Here is an 8,772-nt window from a genome sequence, read left to right on the forward strand (position 1 = left end):
CTACTGATAACTCAGTGTTTCTATAGATGAGAGGTCTACTACTGATAACTCAGTGTTTCTATAGATGAGAGGTCTACTACTGATAACTCACTGTTTCTATTGATGAGAGTTCTACTACTGAAAACTCACTGTTTCTATAGATGAGAGGTATACAACTGATAACTCTGTGTTTCTATAGATGAGAGGTCTACTACTGATAACTCAGTGTTTCTATAGATGAGAGGTCTACTACTGATAACTCAGTGTTTCTATAGATGAGAGGTCTACTACTGATAACTCAGTGTTTCTATAGATGAGAGGTCTACTACTGATAACTCAGTGTTTCTATAGATGAGAAGTCTACTACTGATAACTCAGTGTTTCTATAGATGAGGGGTCTACTTCTGATAACTCAGTGTTTCTATATATGCAAGTTCTACTACTGATAACTCAGTGTTTCTATAGATGAGAGGTCTACTACTGATAACTCAGTGTTTCTATAGATGAGAGGTCCTCTACTGATAACTCAGTGTTTCTATAGATGAGAGTTCTACTACTGATAACTCAGTGTTTCTATAGATGAGAGGTCTACTACTGATAACTCAGTGTTTCTATAGATGAGGGGTCTACTTCTGATAACTCAGTGTTTCTATAGATGAGAGGTCTACTACTGATAACTCAGTGTTTCTATAGATGAGAGGTCTACTACTGATAACTCAGCGTTTCTATAGATGAGAGGTACTCTACTGATAACTCAGTGTTTCTATAGATGAGAGGTCTACTACTGATAACTCAGCGTTTCTATAGATGAGAGGTCTTCTACTGATAACTCAGTGTTTCTATAGATGAGAGGTCTACTACTGATAACTCAGTGTTTCTATAGATGAGAGGTCTACTACTGATAACTCAGTGTTTCTATAGATGAGAGGTCTACTACTGATAACTCACTGTTTCTATAGATGAGAGGTCTACTACTGATAACTCAGTGTTTCTATAGATGAGAGGTCTACTACTGATAACTCAGTGTTTCTATAGATGAGAGGTCTACTACTGATAACTCAGTGTTTCTATAGATGAGAGGTCTACTACTGATAACTCAGTGTTTCTATAGATGAGAGGTCTACTACTGATAACTCAGTGTTTCTATAGATGAGGGGTCTACTACTGATAACTCAGTGTTTCTATAGATGAGGGTCTACTACTGATAACTCAGTGTTTCTATAGATGAGAGGTCTACTACTGATAACTCAGTGTTTCTATAGATGAGAGGTCTACTACTGATAACTCAGTGTTTCTATAGATGAGAGGTCTACTACTGATAACTCAGTGTTTCTATAGATGAGGGTCTACTACTGATAACTCAGTGTTTCTATAGATGAGGGTCTACTACTGATAACTCAGTGTTTCTATAGATGAGGGTCTACTACTGATAACTCAGTGTTTCTATAGATAACTACTGATAACTCAGTGTTTCTATAGATGAGAGGTCTACTACTGATAACTCAGTGTTTCTATAGATGAGAGGTCTACTACTGATAACTCAGTGTTTCTATAGATGAGGGGTCTACTACTGATAACTCAGTGTTTCTATAGATGAGAGGTCTACTACTGATAACTCAGTGTTTCTATAGATGAGAGGTCTACTACTGATAACTCAGTGTTTCTATAGATGAGGGGTCTACTACTGATAACTCAGTGTTTCTATAGATGAGAGGTCTACTACTGATAACTCAGTGTTTCTATAGATGAGAGGTCTACTACTGATAACTCAATGTTTCTATAGATGAGGGTCTTCACTGATAACTCAGTGTTTCTATAGATGAGAGGTCTACTACTGATAACTCAGTGTTTCTATAGATGAGAGGTCTACTACTGATAACTCAGTGTTTCTATAGATGAGAGGTCTACTACTGATAACTCAGTGTTTCTATAGATGAGAGGTCTACTACTGATAACTCAGTGTTTCTATAGATGAGAGGTCTACTACTGATAACTCAGTGTTTCTATAGATGAGGGTCTACTACTGATAACTCAGTGTTTCTATAGATGAGAGGTCTACTACTGATAACTCAGTGTTTCTATAGATGAGAGGTCTAACTGATAACTCAGTGTTTCTATAGATGAGAGGTCTACTACTGATAACTCAGTGTTTCTATAGATGAGAGGTCTACTACTGATAACTCAGTGTTTCTATAGATGAGAGGTCTACTACTGATAACTCAGTGTTTCTATAGATGAGAGGTCTACTACTGATAACTCAGTGTTTCTATAGATGAGAGGTCTACTACTGATAACTCAGTGTTTCTATAGATGAGAGGTCTACTACTGATAACTCAGTGTTTCTATAGATGAGAGGTCTACTACTGATAACTCAGTGTTTCTATAGATGAGGGGTCTACTACTGATAACTCAGTGTTTCTATAGATGAGAGGTCTACTACTGATAACTCAGTGTTTCTATAGATGAGAGGTCTACTACTGATAACTCAGTGTTTCTATAGATGAGAGGTCTACTACTGATAACTCAGTGTTTCTATAGATGAGAGGTCTACTACTGATAACTCAGTGTTTCTATAGATGAGAGGTCTACTACTGATAACTCAGTGTTTCTATAGATGAGGGGTCTACTACTGATAACTCAGTGTTTCTATAGATGAGAGGTCTACTACTGATAACTCAGTGTTTCTATAGATGAGAGGTCTACTACTGATAACTCAGCTTTCTATAGATGAGAGGTCCTCTACTGATAACTCAGTGTTTCTATAGATGAGAGGTCTACTACTGATAACTCAGTGTTTCTATAGATGTTTCTATAGATGAGAGGTCTACTACTGATAACTCAGTGTTTCTATAGATGAGAGGTCTACTACTGATAACTCAGTGTTTCTATAGATGAGAGGTCTACTACTGATAACTCAGTGTTTCTATAGATGAGAGGTCTACTACTGATAACTCAGTGTTTCTATAGATGAGAGGTCTACTACTGATAACTCAGTGTTTCTATAGATGAGAGGTCTACTACTGATAACTCAGTGTTTCTATAGATGAGAGGTCTACTACTGATAACTCAGTGTTTCTATAGATGAGAGGTCTCTACTGATAACTCAGTGTTTCTATAGATGAGGGGTCTTCTACTGATAACTCAGTGTTTCTATAGATGAGAGGTCTCTACTGATAACTCAATGTTTCTATAGATGAGAGGTCTCTACTGATAACTCAGTGTTTCTATAGATGAGAGGTCTACTACTGATAACTCAGTGTTTCTATTGATGAGAGGTCTACTACTGATAACTCAGTGTTTCTATAGATGAGAGGTCTACTACTGATAACTCAGTGTTTCTATAGATGAGAGGTCTACTACTGATAACTCAGTGTTTCTATAGATGAGAGGTCTACTACTGATAACTCAGTGTTTCTATAGATGAGGGGTCTTCGACTGATAACTCACTGTTTCTATAGATGAGAGGTCCTCTACTGATAACTCAGTGTTTCTATGGATGAGAAGTCTACTACTGATAACTCAGTGTATCTATAGATGAGGGGTGTACTGCTGATAACTCAGTGTTTCTATAGATGAGAGGTCTACTACTGATAACTCAGTGTTTCTATAGATGAGAGGTCTACTACTGATAACTCAGTGTTTCTATAGATGAGAGGTCTACTACTGATAACTCAGTGTTTCTATAGATGAGAGGTCTACTACTGATAACTCAGTGTTTCTATAGATGAGAGGTCTACTACTGATAACTCAGTGTTTCTATAGATGAGGGTCTACTACTGATAACTCAGTGTTTCTATAGATGAGAGGTCTACTACTGATAACTCAGTGTTTCTATAGATGAGAGGTCTACTACTGATAACTCAGTGTTTCTATAGATGAGAGGTCCTCTACTGATAACTCAGTGTTTCTATAGATGAGAGGTCTACTACTGATAACTCAGTGTTTCTATAGATGAGGGGTCTACTACTGATAACTCAGTGTTTCTATAGATGAGAGGTCTACTACTGATAACTCAGTGTTTCTATAGATGAGAGGTCTACTACTGATAACTCAGTGTTTCTATAGATGAGAGGTCTACTACTGATAACTCAGTGTTTCTATAGATGAGGGGTCTACTACTGATAACTCAGTGTTTCTATAGATGAGAGGTCTACTACTGATAACTCAGTGTTTCTATAGATAACTCTACTGATAACTCAGTTTTCTATAGATGAGAGGTCTACTACTGATAACTCAGTGTTTCTATAGATGAGAGGTCTACTACTGATAACTCAGTGTTTCTATAGATGAGAGTTCTACTACTGATAACTCAGTGTTTCTATAGATGAGAGGTCTACTACTGATAACTCAGTGTTTCTATAGATGAGAGGTCTACTACTGATAACTCAGTGTTTCTATAGATGAGAGGTCTACTACTGATAACTCAGTGTTTCTATAGATGAGAGGTCTACTACTGATAACTCAGTGTTTCTATAGATGAGAGGTCTCTACTGATAACTGATAATGAGGGGTCTCATAACTCAGTGTTTCTATAGATGAGAGGTCTACTACTGATAACTCAGTGTTTCTATAGATGAGGTCTTCTACTGATAACTCAGTGTTTCTATAGATGAGAGGTCTCTACTGATAACTCAATGTTTCTATAGATGAGGGGTACTACTGATAACTGATAACTCAGTGTTTCTATAGATGAGAGGGTCTACTACTGATAACTCAGTGTTTCTATAGATGAGAGGTCTACTACTGACAACTCAGTGTTTCTATAGATGAGAGGTCTACTACTGATAACTCAGTGTTTCTATAGATGAGAGGTCCTCTACTGATAACTCAGTGTTTCTATAGATGAGAAGTCTACTACTGATAACTCAGTGTTTCTATAGATGAGAGGGTCTACTACTGATAACTCAGTGTTTCTATAGATGAGAGGTCTACTACTGATAACTCAGTGTTTCTATAGATGAGAGGTCTACTACTGATAACTCAGTGTTTCTATAGATGAGAGGTCTACTACTGATAACTCAGTGTTTCTATAGATGAGAGGTCTACTACTGATAACTCAGTGTTTCTATAGATGAGAGGTCTACTACTGATAACTCAGTGTTTCTATAGATGAGAGGTCTACTACTGATAACTCAGTGTTTCTATAGATGAGAGGTCTATTACTGATAACTCAGTGTTTCTATAGATGAGAGGTCTACTACTGATAACTCAGTGTTTCTATAGATGAGAGGTCTACAAATGATAACTCAGTGTTTCTATAGATGAAGGGTCTACTTCTGATAACTCAGTGTTTCTATAGATGAGTAGTCTACTACTGATAACTCAGTGTTTCTATAGATGAGAGGTCTACTACTGATAACTCAGTGTTTCTATAGATGAGAGGTCTACTACTGATAACTCAGTGTTTCTATAGATGAGAGGTCTACTACTGATAACTCAGCGTTTCTATAGATGAGAGGTCTACTACTGATAACTCAGTGTTTCTATAGATGAGAGGTCTACTACTGATAACTCAGTGTTTCTATAGATGAGAGGTCTACTACTGATAACTCAGTGTTTCTATAGATGAGAGGTCTACTACTGATAACTCAGTGTTTCTATAGATGAGAGGTCTACTACTGATAACTCAGTGTTTCTATAGATGAGAGGTCTACTACTGATAACTCAGTGTTTCTATAGATGAGAGGTCTACTACTGATAACTCAGTGTTTCTATAGATGAAGGTCTACTACTGATAACTCAGTGTTTCTATAGATGAGAGGTCTACTACTGATAACTCAGTGTTTCTATAGATGAGGGTCTACTACTGATAACTCAGTGTTTCTATAGATGAGAGGTCTACTACTGATAACTCAGTGTTTCTATAGATGAGTTCTACTACTGATAACTCAGTGTTTCTATAGATGAGAGGTCTACTACTGATAACTCAGTGTTTCTATAGATGAGAGGTCTACTACTGATAACTCAGTGTTTCTATAGATGAGAGGTCTACTACTGATAACTCAGTGTTTCTATAGATGAGAGGTCTACTACTGATAACTCAGTGTTTCTATAGATGAGGGTCTACTACTGATAACTCAGTGTTTCTATAGATGAGAGGTCTACTACTGATAACTCAGTGTTTCTATAGATGAGAGGTCTACTACTGATAACTCAGTGTTTCTATAATGAGAGGTCTCTCAGTGTTTCTATAGATGAGAGGTCTACTACTGATAACTCAGTGTTTCTATAGATGAGGGGTCTACTACTGATAACTCAGTGTTTCTATAGATGAGAGGTCTACTACTGATAAGTCAGTGTTTCTATAGATGAGAGGTCCTCCACTGATAACTCAGTGTTTCTATAGATGAGAGGTCTACTACTGATAACGAGTGTTTCTATAGATGAGAGGTCTACTACTGATAACTCAGTGTTTCTATAGATGAGAGGTCTACTACTGATAACTCAGTGTTTCTATAGATGAGGGGTCTACTACTGATAACTCAGTGTTTCTATAGATGAGAGGTCTACTACTGATAACTCAGTGTTTCTATAGATGAGAGGTCTACTACTGATAACTCAGTGTTTCTATAGATGAGAGGTCTACTACTGATAACTCAGTGTTTCTATAGATGAGAGGTCTACTACTGATAACTCAGTGTTTCTATAGATGAGGGGTCTACTACTGATAACTCAGTGTTTCTATAGATGAGAGGTCTACTACTGATAACTCAGTGTTTCTATAGATGAGAGGTCTACTACTGATAACTCAGTGTTTCTATAGATGAGAGGTCTACTACTGATAACTCAGTGTTTCTATAGATGAGAGGTCTACTACTGATAACTCAATGTTTCTATAGATGAGGGGTCTACTACTGATAACTCAGTGTTTCTATAGATGAGGGGTCTACTACTGATAACTCAGTGTTTCTATAGATGAGAGGTCTTCTACTGATAACTCAGTGTTTCTATAGATGAGAGGTCTACTACTGATAACTCAGTGTTTCTATAGATGAGAGGTCTACTACTGATAACTCAGTGTTTCTATAGATGAGAGGTCTACTACTGATAACTCAGTGTTTCTATAGATGAGAGGTCTACTACTGATAACTCAGTGTTTCTATAGATGAGAGGTCTACTACTGATAACTCAGTGTTTCTATAGATGAGAGGTCTACTACTGATAACTCAGTGTTTCTATAGATGAGAGGTCTACTACTGATAACTCAGTGTTTCTATAGATGAGAGGTCTACTACTGATAACTCAGTGTTTCTATAGATGAGAGGTCTACTACTGATAACTCAGTGTTTCTATAGATGAGAGGTCTACTACTGATAACTCAGTGTTTCTATAGATGAGAGGTCTCTACTGATAACTCAGTGTTTCTATAGATGAGAGGTCTACTACTGATAACTCAGTGTTTCTATAGATGAGAGGTCTACTACTGATAACTCAGTGTTTCTATAGATGAGAGGTCTACTACTGATAACTCAGTGTTTCTATAGATGAGAGGTCTTCTACTGATAACTCAGTGTTTCTATAGATGAGGGGTCTACTACTGATAACTCAGTGTTTCTATAGATGAGAGGTCTACTACTGATAACTCAGTGTTTCTATAGATGAGAGGTCTACTACTGATAACTCATAGATGTTTCTATAACTCTTTGATGATGAGAGGTCTACTACTGATAACTCAGTGTTTCTATAGATGAGAGGTCTACTACTGACAACTCAGTGTTTCTATAGATGAGAGGTCTACTACTGATAAGTCAGTGTTTCTATTGATGAGAGGTCTACTACTGATAACTCAGTGTTTCTATAGATGAGAAGTCTACTACTGATAACTCAATGTTTCTATAGATGAGAGGTCCTCTACTGATAACTCAATGTTTCTATAGATGAGGGGTCTTCGACTGATAACTCAGTGTTTCTATAGATGAGAGGTCTACTGATAACTCACTGATAACTCAGTGTTTTCTATAGATGAGGTCTACTACTGATAACTCAGTGTTTCTATAATGAGAGGTCTCTACTGATAACTCAGTGTTTCTATAGATGAGAGGTCTACTACTGATAACTCAGCATTTCTATAGATGAGAGGTCCTCTACTGATAACTCAGTGTTTCTATAGATGAGAGGTCTACTACTGATAACTCAATGTTTCTATAGATGAGGGGTCTTCGACTGATAACTCAGTGTTTCTATAGATGAGAGGTCTACTACTGATAACTCAGTGTTTCTATAGATGAGAGGTCTTCTACTACTGATAACTCAGTGTTTCTATAGATGAGAGGTCTACTACTGATAACTCAGTGTTTCTATAGATGAGAGGTCTGCTACTGATAACTCAGTGTTTCTATAGATGAGAGGTCTACTACTGATAACTCACTGTTTCTATAGATGAGAGGTCTACTACTGATAACTCAGTGTTTCTATAGATGAGAGGTCTACTACTGATAACTCAGTGTTTCTATAGATGAGAGGTCTACTACTGATAACTCAGTGTTTCTATAGATGAGAGGTCTACTACTGATAACTCAGTGTTTCTATAGATGAGAGGTCTACTACTGATAACTCAGTGTTTCTATAGATGAGAGGTCTACTACTGATAACTCAGTGTTTCTATAGATGAGAGGTCTACTACTGATAACTCAGTGTTTCTATAGATGAGAGGTCTACTACTGATAACTCAGTGTTTCTATAGATGAGAGGTCTACTACTGATAACTCAGTGTTTCTATAGATGAGAGGTCTACTACTGATAACTCAGTGTTTCTATAGATGAGAGGTCTACTACTGATAACTCAGTGTTTCT

This window comes from Oncorhynchus masou, chromosome 25 (genome assembly GCF_036934945.1).
Source record: "Oncorhynchus masou masou isolate Uvic2021 chromosome 25, UVic_Omas_1.1, whole genome shotgun sequence".
Taxonomy (NCBI): Eukaryota; Metazoa; Chordata; class Actinopteri; order Salmoniformes; family Salmonidae; genus Oncorhynchus; species Oncorhynchus masou.